The 15,082-nt window shown below is 45.0% G+C and overlaps 1 protein-coding gene across 5 annotated transcripts in view; it reads left to right on the top strand.

Moving 5' to 3' along the window:
- Positions 1-1,392: 1,392 nt before the first annotated feature.
- The window catches only part of BFAR (bifunctional apoptosis regulator), a 34,924-nt gene continuing 21,234 nt past the window's right edge, over positions 1,393-15,082 (top strand). Inside the window, exons 1-2 of one of the 5 annotated variants that reach the window (XM_043560488.1) lie at positions 1,563-1,617; positions 14,767-14,826. The gene's annotated coding sequence lies outside the window, so the exon portion shown is untranslated. Of the gene's footprint in view, positions 2,018-10,600; positions 10,696-14,766; positions 14,827-15,082 lie in introns of those variants that run through there. The other 4 variants (XM_043560487.1, XM_043560484.1, XM_043560485.1 and 1 more) reach the window with 4 other exon arrangements.

Raw genomic sequence — 15,082 nt, 5'->3', positions numbered from 1 at the left:
AGGACTCCTACAATTCAATGACAAGAAGGAACCTGATTAAAAAACAGTCAAAGATCTTCAATAAACATTTCCCCAAAGATGTACAAATCACCAGTAAGCACATGAAAAGATGTTCAGCATCACTAACACAAAGCAAAACAGTAATGAGATATCCTTTCCCATCCCCTCCCCTTTTTTTGATGCAAAAAAAGGGTGGTTTTATTAAAGCACTGGGACAGGACCTGTGGGCAGAAAGAGCTGCCTTTCTTTTTTTCCAATCCTTTCCCATCCCTTCGCTGAGAAACGGAAACCCTTGTGTGCTGTTGGTGGCAAGCTAAAATGGTGTGGCCGCTGTGGAAAACAGTATGGAGATTCTGAAAAATGTTTTTAATAGAATTATCATGTAATGCAGCAATTCCACTTTTGGGCATGCACCTAAAAATATTGAAAGCAGAGGCTTGAATAGGTATTTGCACACACGTGTTCTTAGTAGCACTATTCACAATAGCCAAAGGGTGGAAACAACCCAGTGTCCGTTAACAGATAAACAAAAAGTTGTATATACTTAGAATGGAATGTTATCGAGCCTTACAAAGGAAGGACATTCTGACACGTTACAAGGTAGATAAACCTTAAGGATATTATGCTAAGTGAAATAAGCCAGTCACAAAAAGGCAAATACAGTATGATGCCACTCACGTGAAGTACCTAGCGAAGTCACATTGACAAGACATAAGGTCGAAAGGTGGTTCCCAGAGGCTGGAGAGAAAGTGCGGGTTGGAAACGTTTAATGAATATGGATTTTCAGTTTGCTAAGGTGAAAAAGTCCTGGAGATGGATGCTGATGATAGATGTACAACTACATGAAAGTACTGAATGCCACTAAACTGTACACTTAAAAATGGTTAAAATGGTAAATTTTATGTCGTATCACACACACATACACAGACACTGACACAAATTACCCTCCAGAAAATGAGTTCACACTCCCTGCCCTAGCGTAGGACCAGTCTTTTAATTCCTTGCCAATCTGTTATGTTAGAAAGAAAAATGTCACTCCAAATGATCAGTTTAAGAAACTCCAGGCCAGTGGTTTAAAAATACCCAGCATGAATTCTCAACGCCCCGAAACAATGGGAGAAAAAAAGGTTCATAAAGTCACTTTAATTCCCGTTCTTAACACTACACAGAGAACTTCCGCCAAAGTCCTGGGATTTTCTGCAAAAAATCTTTGTGGAGAGTACAGTGCGGTCTTATTTAAGTTCCGGGTAAAGCTGTTTCCTCCAGACAGAGACAACCTCCCAAAAGGACCTGAACCAGACACCCGCCTCACCCTCTGGGTGTAACGCCACCGTGGCCCCGAGTTTATTTCTAGGGAGGAACGGGCGGGGCCGGCGGTGGCACGCATGCGCCGAAATCCTCGGCCGGGGAGTGGCCGCTCTAGGCAGCGGGGAGGTCGCGGGGTTGAGAGGGTTGGGAGAAGAGTGCGGCTTCTCCTCTATGGTCGTGGGCCGGGGCACTCTTCTCCCCAGTTAAGTCTTCGGTTACTTCCGGAAGTGAAGTGGCCACCTCTTCCTCTGCTTCCGTGGGGTTCCGGGAGGCGGGCGGCGGCCGGGTGGGCCCGGAAGGAACAGAGTGGTAAGCCCCAGCGTGGCGGGAAAGGGCAAAGGGAGGCCCGGGTTGCATTTCGGGGCGGCGTATTGAGGACGGTTGTGGGGGGACGGGTTAGAGAAGCAGGTGCGCGGGGCTTTCCTCGCCCAGGCCCGAGTCCTAAGCATCCGCGGTCTCGGCCACCGGGCCCGGACCCTCGCGTGGCCAACTTCCCCGTCCTTTCCCGAGAGCCCTACGTCGACAGGGCGGATCGCCGGGACTTGCCTGCGTCCCCTCAGGGGTCAGGGTCAGAGCCTACCGCTCCAGGATCTCCCCAGGGCGGGAGGGAGGAGGCATCGCTTCCACACATTTTGGAGTGGAACGAAGGGACGCCTGCCTCCCAGGAGCCCCTGCCGCAGCCGTTGGTTGCGTGTCCAGAATTGATCAGGTTGGTGCTAGACTGAGCTACGGGTCTGATTGGAGAGGCAGTCCCTGCCCTAACGCGGAACGATTGCTCCCGTTATAAAATACGGTAACGGACGCGCTCAAAAGGGAAAGTGAAACCCCAGAGTCGCACTAGGGTTAGGCTAGAACACAGCTGTTATGATTCCATGCTCACGGCTTCTAATGGGAACTTGTACAAAAAGTTCTCTTTAAAAGAAAATATAAAGAGGGGTAAATGAAGATCAGGCTGTGTCTAGCCGAGGCTCTTTGGCGGGGCAGGAGACGGCCCCCCAACTTTGGTGGAGAGGTGATAAAGTCCAGACACTGTCATGCCCTCAGCTGTCGCCGTTGGGTCCTCCCCGCTAAAGCCCATTGGTCGGTCCTTTGGGGGTGGTCTTGATGTCACCCTCTGAAAGGCCAATAGAAAAGAGGTTTGCTCTGTCCTCCGGACACGCCCCAGAGCCGGCGCAGAGCGCACGTGCGAGTTAGGTAGTTTGGTTTGTTTTTGTCCCGGCTGTTTTGTAAACAGCCTGTCTGGGTGTATGGTGTGTTCTGCGTTTCCCAGCCTGTTTCCATAAACGAGATGGAAAAACTGTCTCCTCCAGTGCTTGGCACTGACGCCAGTAACGTAGCTGACATCAGTAAGGGCAGCTATTAATCATTCTATCACTATTCGGTACTCTTCTTTGACTACCTATGGATAGAGTTTGTTATTTAAACCTCCTTCAGAGTGGATATTATTATCCTGAACTTATGAATGAGAAATATGAGGCTTAGGGAGAACAAATGTGACCTGTTTGGCACCCAGGTCTCCATTCCTGGGAACATAACGTTTTAAGTATACAAGCCTCTCAGGGGAAATAGCCGTCTAGGAGATGAGTAAACACACAAATAAAAGTTACAGTAATGCACAGAGGCAGGAAGGATTAATTTGGGTGTGAGTGGAATTAGCCATTAAAGACTTTCCAGTGGCAGGTGATTCGGGTCTTGTCAATTGAACACTTTTGACCCAGAGATGGTGCATAGCTGGGTTACAGATGAAGGAAACAATGTGACGGAAAAATGCCCAAGGAGCAGGAATAAATAGATGGGACCAAAGTGTAGTGTGTGAGTAGATGAGTAATAGGGGATAATTGTAATAATAGTAATAACTAACATTTACTTTGCACTAATGTGCTGGCTACTATTCTGAGTGCGGTGTGTATATTATTAACTCATTTAATCCTATCAACAACCCCATCAGTAAGGTAGTATTAATATCCCAGTTTTACAGATGAGGAAACTGAGGCACACAGATTAACTGACTTGCCTGAGATCACACTAGTGATTGGTGAGCTGGGATTTGAAATCGATCATTCTGGCTCCAGACTTTGTGCTCTTGTTTTTTGGTTAATTTTTTTTTATTTTTTTTTTATGATGTGCTCTTGTTTAAAAAATTGTGTTGGGGTACCTGGCTGGCTCAAGCTGTAGTGCATGCGATTCTTAATCTCAGGGCCATGAGTTAAAGCCCCACATTGGGCATGTAACCTACTTAAAACAAAAACAAAAGACCTCATTAAAAAGTTCTGTTGATTTGTGGACCATAAAGATTCTTTTAAAAAAAATTTTTTTTTCAACGTTTATTTATTTTTGGGACAGAGAGAGACAGAGCATGAACAGGGGAGGGGCAGAGAGAGAGAGAGACACAGAATCGGAAACAGGCTCCAGGCTCTGAGCCATCAGCCCAGAGCCCGACGCGGGGCTCGAACTCACGGACCGCGAGATCGTGACCTGGCTGAAGTCGGACGCTTAACCAACTGCGCCACCCAGGCGCCCCGAGGACCATAAAGATTCTTAAATGACAAGCTTACAACTATGGGTTTTAGTTTCTCACGGTCAAGATGGTTTTGAGCAAAGGAAATGTTTGATCAGAATTTTGCTACAGCAGGATGATTCAGGCACTGGAGAGAGGAGAGATTGGAGAGTAGAGGAAATGAGCTTGAAAATGTTGTTTAAACTTTATTTTGTTCACACCTTACCTATACCTTGTCTGAAACATATATTTAGGCACACACGTGTTTATTTATTTGTATGTAACAACTCTCTAGTTCCCAAACTTCTGTGTGCATTAAGAATCTCCTAAGGGGCTTGTTTAAAATGTACACTTCTGGGGGACCTGGGTGGCTCCATCGGTTAAGCATCCAACTCTTGTTTTTTGTTTTTTTGTTTATTTATTTATTTATTTTTGAGAGAGAGAGCCCAAGCAAGGGAGGGGCAGAGAGAGAGGGAGACACAGAATCCAAAGCAGGCTCCAGGCTCTGAGCTGTCCGCACAGAACCTGACACGGGGCTTGAACCCGTGAAACTTTGAGATCATGACCTGAGCTGGAATCAAACACTTAATTACCTAAGCCACCCAGGCACCCCAAGCATCTGACTCTTGATCTTGGCTCAGGTCTTGACCTCAGGGTCATGAATTCAAGCCCTGCATTGGGCTCCATGCTGGGCATGGAACTTACTTAGAAATAATAAAATAAAATGAAATAAAATAAAATAAAATGTACATTCTTGAGCCTCTCTGTCAGATATCCTTTTTCATTTCAGCTTCACAAAACTCAGATGATTATGTCAGAGGTTCTAAGAAATTACTGTGATAGGGAGTCAGATATATGCTGATCTGATTTTCATCTACAAGTATCCAGAACCCATCCTTGTGCCAGCTACTTCAAATACGATGATAGAATTCTGTGGCTTGGTTCCTCATCTCAAGAAGCTCAGAATTTGATTGGAGAAGGAGAGACTACTCAAACCAATAATTAAAGTATGGTTTCTAATCAGTTTTTTTTTTTATCCAAAGTTATTGGGCATCTACAGCATTTAATACAGGATAAATATACGCCACATAACGTAAACAAAAGAAGAGTCTCTAGGGAGAGCCAGGACACTCTTCTCAGTGTTCTCTTGTCTTGCCCAACATCCCTCACGAGCAGTGAATCACGGGGTCTCAAAGTTCAGGCAGCACGTCAGCCAGTGCGCTAGCTACCTACCTTTGCCCTAGTAATGTCTGACTCCGTCCAGAAAGAAAATATTTTTGGACAAGGTTTTTTATGGGAAGAGCCTGGAAGTGCTTCTGTTGTGTTCATGAAAGCCACTTTCTGCCACCTATAAGAGGTGTACACAATATTCTCTTATTTTTGCCACGTATGGCCTTTGCCTTGCTTGCATTTGGGCACATTTCATTTCATAGTCACTAGAAATGTGTGGTCACTCTTTGGACATTTAAAATGTCTGTAGTGGGGCGCCTGGGTGGCGCAGTCGGTTAAGCGTCTGATTTCAGCCAGGTCACGATCTCGCGGTCCGTGAGTTCGAGCCCCGCGTCAGGCTCTGGGCTGATGGCTCGGAGCCTGTTTCCGATGCTGTGTCTCCCTCTTTCTCTGCCCCTCCCCCGTTCATGCTCTGTCTCTCTCTGTCCCAAAAATAAATAAACATTGAAAAAAAAATTTTTTTTTTAAATAAATAAAATGTCTGTAGTATTCTACTCGTGTTTATAGTGCTGTCCCCAGAAGTAGACCTGGGGTGCCAGAAATAAGGGAGTTCCCAACTACTGTTACCACTATTTCTTTCTTTCTTCCTTCCTTTCTTTCTTTCTTTCTTTCTTTCTTTCTTTTAGTTTATGCAAGGAATCTCTATGCCCAACATAGGGCTCGAACTCACCACCCCAGGATCAAGAGTCATATACTGTTCCAGCTGAGCCAGCCAGGCGCCCCTCACATCCCTATTTCTTTCTTTCTTTCTTTCCTTCTTTCTGTTAACTTTTAGAGAGTGCTAGTGGGGGAGAGGGAGAATGGTGGGGTGGGGTGGGGAGAGAGAATTTTAAGCAGACTCCACGCTCAGCAGAGAGTCAGACACAGGTCTCGATCCCACCACCCTGGGATCATGACCTGAGCTGAAATCAAGAATTTTTAATGCTCAACCAACTGAGCCACCCAGCACCCTTCACCCCACTTTCTCTTGTGACTGCGTCTGCTTGTCTCACGCAACACCATGCTCATCGAGCCAGAGTTCATGTTCCGAAATGCAGTGGTGTTGTCCCTTCCTGGTTTATTTTCTGCAGTTTGGATTTCTCAGCTTTTGTAGTAGCAGGATAGAGGGGCCAGTTAGTCCTTTGAACCAATAATAATGTAGTGCTATGAGGTCAGGCTTTAAGTCAGACCATGGTTTAAATTTTTTTTTAATTTTTTTTAATGTTTAATTATTTTTTGACAGAGAGAGAGAGAGAGACAGAGCATGAGTGGGGGAGGGGCAGAGAGAGAGGGAGACATAGAATCCGAAGCAGGCTCCAGGCTCTGAACTGTCAGCACAGAGCCCGACGCAGGGCTCGAACTCACGAACTGTGAGATCATGACCTGACCTGAAGTCGGACGCTCAACCGACTGAGCCACCCAGATGCCCCAGAAGTCAGACCATGGTTTAAAACCTGGCTCTGTCCTCTATTAACTAGGCCTCCATTTTTCTCATCTGTAAAGTGGAGATGAGAGCAATAATCATCTCACAGGATCATCTTTCACATGATAAGCTCTCAGCAGATGCTAGTGGTTGTCATTCTTCTTTGCTGTCAGGTAATATGTAATGAAGAGAAGTAAATGACCTAGGTAAAAGACGATATAAAGGCAAAATCTTTTTATTCTTGCAGGGAAACATCTTTGCTAAGTAGTGATTGAGATCCTCTTTTCAGGTTAGAATCCCAATAAATTAGTCCTCCTAAATTAGTTACTCCTAAAACATTAGGTATGTACTATCGTCACAATAAACGTCTTGTTGAACAAAAAGGTAGAACCATAATTATATGTCACTGAACAAAGTAGTTTGAAGATTATGACTTCTAAAGAGTTAACTATCACTACGTGACATCTTTATTTCATTTATTTAAATTCAAGTCTGTTAATATATAGCGTCGCATTGGTTTCAGGAGTAGTATTTAGTGATTCATTGCATGCAGTCTTTATAAGCTGAGGTATAAAAATCCTCCATTTAAACTCATTATGAATGCATACTTCTTTGAACTCAATGACAATTACTGTATTAATTGACCTCGGGTGACTAAAGAATCAAACAGTTAATGGCAGTGACACCACCTCCTTCCACCACTTCTTCTAGATGATTCTACAGATCGGTACTTGACCAAATCAAACAGTTTTCCTTCCGAGGGAGCAATAGCCATGTTTATTGCCAGTTCTTTAATCACACAGAATAGCTGGGATATGGTATTCCAGTCCTTTTGTTTCCTTCCTAGATTTTTCAGATAACTGTACCATGTCAGTTAGGTATTTCTTGCGGAAACACGGAAAAGGTTCCAGTGCTAGAGCTCTTGCAGTTGCCCAAGTCGTGACGCTGTGATAATTGTTTCCTGTCAGTTGTGCCAACAGCTGACCCGTGAACATTTTAGAAAAGCTCAATGACCCAGTTCGTTCATGTCGTGCTTTCTAAGACTTTATGCCATTTCTTGACCCTGAAATTTTAGAGATGGCGTTTTCCTCAGGAAATAATATCTCTCCAGGTGTTTCTAAAAGTTACATTGGTGAGGGGCACCTAGGTGGCTCGGTCGGTTAAGCATCTGACTCTTGGTTTCGGCTCCCATCATGATCTCACAGTTCACGGGTTCAAGCCCCGCAAAGGGCTCTGCGCTGACTGTGGGAAGCCTGCTTGGGATTCTTTGTCTCCCTGTCTCTCTGCCCCTCCCCCACCGCCGATCTCTCCCTCTCTCCCTCTCTCCCTCTCTCCCTCCCTCCCTCCCTCCCTCTCTCTCTCTCTCTCTCTCTCTCTGTCTCCAAAAAAATAAACATTTAAAAGTTACATTGATGAGATGTCAGAATAAGTTGTTGATTATATGGCCTGAGCATGCGAACAGCTTTTGGGATTCCTCACTTGGACGGTTTGGGAAGTGTCCCGCTGGAACCATGATGTGGAAGAACAGACCACAGTTACTGAATACTCCCTTTGTGCTGGTGCTTACACGCGTCTCCTTAATGCTCACGACAGCCCTGTGAGGTCGGAGTGGGAACCCCATGCCTTATATATGCTCATGTGAGACTCAGAGAGAGGGAGTAATTCGCCCAGTCTCATGGCTCATAAGTAGTGAAGGGGGGGGAACTCAGAACGTGTCATCTGCCTTTAAAACTGAGAAGTATACATCATTGTTATATGATACAAGTAAACAGAAGGAAAAAAAATGTGGTGTAATTACAGTTTCTCAGAACCCGGAAGTAAATACCTCCAAAATATTAAAACAAGCGTTTTAAATGCCTGTACACTAAATATGTGGTTCACAGAAGAGCCCACAAACTCTTCATTCATTTTGACCTAGGTCTCTGGGGAAATGATGAGAAAAAAAGCCAACCTAGAATCTTTAGACTTGCCCTCCGATTCACCCACAGCGTTTCACACACAGAGTCTGCCGAGTAGGGGTGTCCGACCTCAGGGTCTGTAACAGAATAGAAGCACTAGTTCAGAAAACTTCGTGAAAGACCTCAGAGGCAATCATTTTCTCAGCAATGATGATAAACAACCTGCCAGCAAATCCAGAGACAGGGAGACTCTCAGCTGATAGAACTCCCAAAGCTTACCAGCCTGAGACCAGTTAACCCAGAAACATCATAAGCTCATCAGTAGACTCTGCCGGCCTCACCTAGGAGGGGTCACGAAAATGCAAATACCCCCAAGGTCGGGGAGGAACACAAGTGGATGAGGACTTGCAAACCAGAGCAGATAGGCCCTCCCTGAAGAGTGCAGCTGCTGAGTTATGCAGCTTGCGATGATTCTTGTCACTCCATATGCAATCCCAGTCTTGCTTGATCGGATTTTTTTCAGGAGAAACCAAGAGTCTGCATTTTTATGTGAAATCAGATTTTTTTTGAATTTTTAAATTTTTTTTTTATAAAGGTGCATGTATCCTTCCCTTTTTAAAAAAAGTTTTTAATGTTTATTTTTTTTTTTTAATTTTTAGGGGTGCCTGGGTGGCTCAGTTGGTTGAGCGACTGACTTCGGCTCAGGTCATGATCTCACAGTTTGTGAGTTCGAGCCCCACATCAGGCTCTGTGCTGACAACTGGGAGCCTGGAGCCTGCTTCAGATTCTGTGTCTCCCTCTCTCTCTGCCCCTCCCCCACTCGTGCTCTGTTTCTCTCTGTTTCAGAAATAAACATTAAAAAAAATTTTTTTTTAATTTTTTTAACATTTATTTACTATTGAGAGACAGAGATAGAGCATGAGCAGGGGAGGGGCCGAGAGACGGGGAGACACAGAATCTGAAGCAGGCTCCAGGCTCCGAGGTGTCAGCACAGAGCCCGACGTGGGGCTTAAATTCACAAACCACGAGATCATGACCTGAGCCTAAGTCGGGTGCTCAACTGACGGAGCCACCCCTGTTTGTTTATTTTTGAGAGAGAGTGGGAGGGAGAGCCAGGGAGGGGCAGAGAGAGAGAGAGAGAGAGAGAGGGATCATGAGGATCCAAGCAGGCCCGCCTGAGCCTGATGCGGGGCTCAAACTCATGAACCGTGAAATCATGACCTGAGCCAAAGTCAAGGTGCTTAACCAACTGAGCCAGCCAGGTGCCCCTGAAATCAGATTTTTTTTTAAAGGCTGCACCTAATTCAAGAGAAAGGGAGAGAGAGAGAGAAAGAGAAACAGCATGTGAAAGCCTGCCTGAAGGCCAGATGTCACCACAGTGGAGTGGTAGCTACTGGTGTTGAGACTGTTCCAGGACCCAGAGGGTGGGAATGCATGACGGTGATGCTACGTCACTGTGGAAAGGCTCACCTGGGTTCATCATGACCGCTCCAGGACCAGTGGGATGGCGAACATTTTAAAAGTCTTTATCCTAGTGGATAAACAGTTTTTAACCTTATTTCGGTCTTGCTCCTCCTGGAGAGCCTAATAAAAACTATAGATTTCCCAGGGTGCCAGGCTGGCTTAGAGGAGTATGCGACTCTTGATCTCAGGGTTGTAAGTTCAAGCCCCACGTTGGGTGTAGAGATTACTTAAATAGGACTTTAAAAAATTAAATAAAACCTACCGACTTCTTTAGGCAAGAGTTCATATTACATCCTCATAAGGACAACCGCAAGCTTGGCTTATAATTTCTTTGTGTGCACAGACCTCTTGACGTGCCTTATAGACATCAGTTAAAGACCCAAGTTTTTATCCAGAAACCACAGCTCTTCAGAGTGGCTCAGTCCCCAGAGGTTTACTGTACTCTTCAATGCTGCGGTGTTCAACCTGTCGTTTTAATCCTGTCTCTGTTTGCAGTCTTGCAGACTTTTCCAAACTCAGGCATTCTTCCCCTTTAGCTTTGAACTAGATAATTAACACTTGTCATTTCACGTGATGCTTAAACACAAACCAAAGTGTATCTGCGTGGACCGGGCATAGGAGTTGGAAAAGGGAATGAATCTCCTCCCCCAGTCCTACCGACGTTCGACGTTCCCCCACCCCACCCCCAGCATCCTCTCTGAGGCCTTCCAGACCGGTGGGGGGACGGGACAGCAGGCTACAGGGACGTTCTCATGTGTGCTTACTTGTGCAGGAACTCAGAGCCAGCAGAGCCTCTCACTGCTCCTGCCATGGGCCGAGTTTATACAGAACATCTGTAAACATCCTTGGGAACGCTGTGCTCCCAAGAGGCCTTCAGTCATTGCCAGTGTGGGAGGGTGTGTTGACCCACACCTTGGAAGTTCAGGGTTTGAACTGCGTTTTATCCCTGAAGAGCACTTTCTTCCCCTGAAAGTGCTGTTTTCCCTCAGGGAAGTGACCCAAATGCAGACAGAAATAGCAGAAAAGATCAACTGAATTTGGTTAAGATGTGGACTCTTTTCTCTGTTCGCTTTCACATTTTGGATTTAGGAGAAGCTGAAACTAGCAAAATTCCCAAGATGTAATCCAAGTCCATGCCGTTTCTAGTTTGTTAAAGACAATCATAAGACAAAGGTAGTGACCACCTCAGCTTCTCAAAATACGACTTAAAAATATGCTTTAGGGTCACCTGGGTAGCTCAGTTGGTTGAGCGCCCAACTGCGGCTCAGGTCATGATCTCACTGCTTGTGAGTTCGAGCCTCGCGTCGGGCACTATGCCGACCGCTCGGAGCCTGGATCCTGCTTCGGATTCCGTCTCCATCTCTCTGCCCCTCCCCTGCTTGTGCTCTCTCTATCTCAAAAATAAACATTAAAAAAAATTTTTTTTAATTTTAAAAAACATGTTTTATTGATTTATTTTTTTCAGTTTATTTTTTAATTTATTGTGAGAGACAGAGAGAGAGAGAGCAAGCAGGGGAGGGGCAGAGAGAGACAGACAGACAGAATCCTAAGCAGGGTCTGCTCAAACTCATGAACCACAAGATCAGGACCTGAGCCGAAGTCAAGAGTCGGACGCTCCAACTGAGCCACCCACGCGCCCCAAAAATACATTTTAGATGTCAGCGTGTGGTTTGTTTTCTCTCAGGAGAAATAAACTTTCGGATCGGGTAAGCTGGGAACGACTGGTACCTTCTAGTTTTAAAAGGCTAATTGGTGAGAAACTAATTTCAGTACAAAGTTGTCATTTCTCTGCAGATTACTCGCAAGTGCGTACAATGGCCTCATTCTTAACTCCCAGCTGCAGTTTGGTCCCTCCAGCTGCTCACTAGACCATCCTACTTGGGAGTCGTGTCATCACCTCGAACTCACCTTTTCTAAAATTCAACTTAACCTTCTCTCTGAGGCTTGCTGAAGGGTACCTCTCTTCCTCCCCAGCTCTGACACCTGGCCAGCATCTTTGGTCTTTCTTCTCTCTCGTCCCCAGAGCCTGTAAGTTCTTTCTTTAACAGCCCTCAGATAGCATCCATCCCTTTCTTTATCACTTGTCATTCTTGTGCTGTTTTCCCTCTTTATCCCCTCAGTCCCAGAAGTGGTGAAACATTTTACTTCTAGGATGTCCTAGCCTGGCCCTCCTTCCTGAGGAGATTTATCATCGTCTGGCACCGCTTTGCTGATCCCATTGCCTCTGAAACCTTTCTCTGCTCCCATTGGCCCACCTCTCATTACCTAGGTACACACGACCCCATATCAGACCGGTAGTTCTGGGTCACTCACTGCTCCCCACGAAGGCACTGACCCCTCCTCTGCCCCTCCTTCACTTGGGATCTTTCCTCTGACACTGAATCCTGATGAGATCCTGAATGTACCTAGAAGGCAAACCCAGTGCCCAGCTCGTAGGAGGTGCTCAGTTAATAGCAGTGGTTCAGTTATTTATTTCCTGGGATAATGGCCCCCTCGTGGCAGTTGTTTAATCAATATTAGCCAGATAAAGGAACTACCTTATGCAAATGATTCCTTTCTCTAAAAATCTGCATAAGATCTCCCACTTAGCAATGTGAAGGGACTGCCTATAGGAAAGCACTTAGGAATTTTTGTAGTGTTACTAAACATACAACTAATAAGTAAATATGATGATCAGAAATGATTTAGGGTTTGTCATTAAGAATATTTATTTGAACTCTTTCTTCCAAAAAGAACAGCCTTTTTTTAAGATTGAAAAAAATTGGTTTTTTTTAGTTTATTTTGAGAGAGAAAAAGGGTACACTCTCCACACTGACAGTTGGAGCGTGATGTGGGGCTCGAACTCACAAACCGTGAGATCATGACCTGAACTAAAATCGAGTCAGACGCTTAACTGACTGAGCCACCCAGGCACCTCAAGATTTTATTTTTATTTATTTTTTATTTTTATTATTTAAGTTTATTTATTTTGAGAGAGAGAGCCCAAGCAGGGGAGGGGCAGAGAGAGAGGGACAATCCCAGGCAGGCTCTGCACTGTCAGCACAGAGCCTGACACGGGGGCTTGAGCTCACGAACCGTGAGATCATGACCTCAGCTGAAACCCACTGAGCCACCCAGGCATCCCATCCCCCAGATTTTATTTTTAAGTAATCTCTGCACCCATCGTGGGGCTCAAGCTCACAACCCTGAGATGATAAGTAGCATGCTCCAGGGTGCCTGGGGGCTCAGTCCGTTGTGCGTCTGACTTCGGCTCAGGTCACGATCTCATGATTCATGGGTTCAAGCCCTGCATCGGGCTGTGTGCTGACAGCTCAGAGCCTAGAGCCTGATTGGGATTCTGTGTCTCCCTCTCTCTCTGCCCCTCCCTCACTTATGCTGTGTCTTCTCTCAAGAATGAGTAAACATGGGGCCCCTGGGTGGCTCAGTCGATTAAGCGTCCAACTTCGGCTCGGGTCATGATCTCACGGTTCGTGGGTTCGAGCCCTGCATCGGGCTCTGTGCTGACAGCTCAGAGCCCGGAGCCTGTTTCTGATTCTGTGTCTCCCTCTTTTTATGCCCCTCCCCAACTCATGTTCTGTCTCCCTCTGTCTCAAAAATAAATAAACATTAAAAAAAAATTTTTTTTTTTAAGAATGAATAAACATTAAAAAAAAAATTTTTTTTTTAAATAGTAGCATGCTCCACCAACTGAGCCAGCCAAGTGCCCCAAAAACAACAGTTTAGGCTTATACAGAAGGTGGTCCCCCTCTTTACTATAATTTATTATTGTGAATAACAGTATGAATGTAATTATTATATTTTAAAATTTTATATTTAATCCTTTAATTTTATATTTATCTTTACCTAATTGTCTTTTTAGTACTGATGAGGACCTTTATTCCACTTTAACACTGAGTTTAAAATTTAGCTGTGTTTATTGTTGGAGTTTAAAATCCCCCACTAGTGTTGTGTCAAAGGGAATACAATATATTTTTTACAATTTTATATGTGTTTTTGTAATTATTATAATATAATATACATTTTTATTAAAAACAATTTGGTATATACAGAAAACCAAAATAATCACGACCCTCCCCCACCCAGCATACCCAGACCCACTACAAATACTTCATTGTATTTTCTTCTGTCTTTGTTTATAGATGTGCCTGTTTATTTTAATACTTATTTATTTTTGAGAGGAAGAGCAAGTGAGGGAGGAGCAGAGACAGACAGAATCCCAAGCAGGCTCCATGCTGTCAGTCCAGAGCAACACCCAAGACTTGAACCCACAAAGCCTGAGATCGTGACCTAGCCAAAACCAAGAGTTGGAGGCTTAACCGACCGAGCCACCCAGGTGCCCCTATAGATTTGCTTATTTAGACTATAGTAGTCTAAGGGTGCCTGGGTGGCTCGGTCGGTTGAGTGTCTGACTCTTGACTTCAGCTCTGGTCATGATCTCACAGTTCATGAGATAGAGCCCCAGGCTCCACACCGTCAGGGATTCTCTCCCTCTCCCTCTCTCTGCCCCTCTCCTGCTTGCACATTCACACGCTCTCTCTCTTTCAAAATAAATAAACATTCATAAATAAATAAGTAAAATATGGTATTCTATAAGCATAATATGCCACTCAATAAAAGATAAGATTCTCATGACTGTATTTGAAAATCAGGCAAATTGCTACCCTATATGGTTTACTCACCACATGTCAGGCTCTGTAGGATCAGATACTTCACTTGCATTCTCCTGTTCAATTCTTAAACCTCCCAGTGGGGGTAAATGCTGTTCTTAACGCGCGCACACACATACACACACACACGCACACTTAAACACAAGGAAGCTGAGACTCCCAAGAAGTCCAGACCCTACAGCTAGCAAATGGCAGAGATTAATAAGAACGCAGGCAGCCCTACTGCAAAAACAAGAGCCCTTCTCTACATGATCGCTGTGGGTGATGGAGAGTGACTTACTACTTCCTTTCTCTTCACAGTAGCGAGATGGAGAAACCCTTACTCACCAGGGCCTCCACTGTCTTAATACCAGGAGTAGTGTGAATAGTCATTGCATTAACCCCTGTTTACACCATACACCGTCCCTGCCACTTTACTTTCAACCTCTCTGATCCTCACAAGAAACCTTGGCGGTTTTTATACTGTTAACTACCATTTCACAGTTGAGAACACAGGGCTCAGAGAGCTCAAGTAACTTGTGCACAGTCACAGAGCAAGCGACTCTAACTCCATGGTGTCCTGCACCGTCCTGCCTCTCAATAAAACAGTCTCCTAAGACCCGGATGAGAACAAGAA

This window comes from Prionailurus bengalensis, chromosome E3 (genome assembly GCF_016509475.1).
Source record: "Prionailurus bengalensis isolate Pbe53 chromosome E3, Fcat_Pben_1.1_paternal_pri, whole genome shotgun sequence".
In the NCBI taxonomy this organism is placed as follows: domain Eukaryota; kingdom Metazoa; phylum Chordata; class Mammalia; order Carnivora; family Felidae; genus Prionailurus; species Prionailurus bengalensis.
The sequence above is the reverse complement of the archived record's forward strand: the minus strand, read 5'-3'. Positions and strand labels throughout refer to the sequence as shown.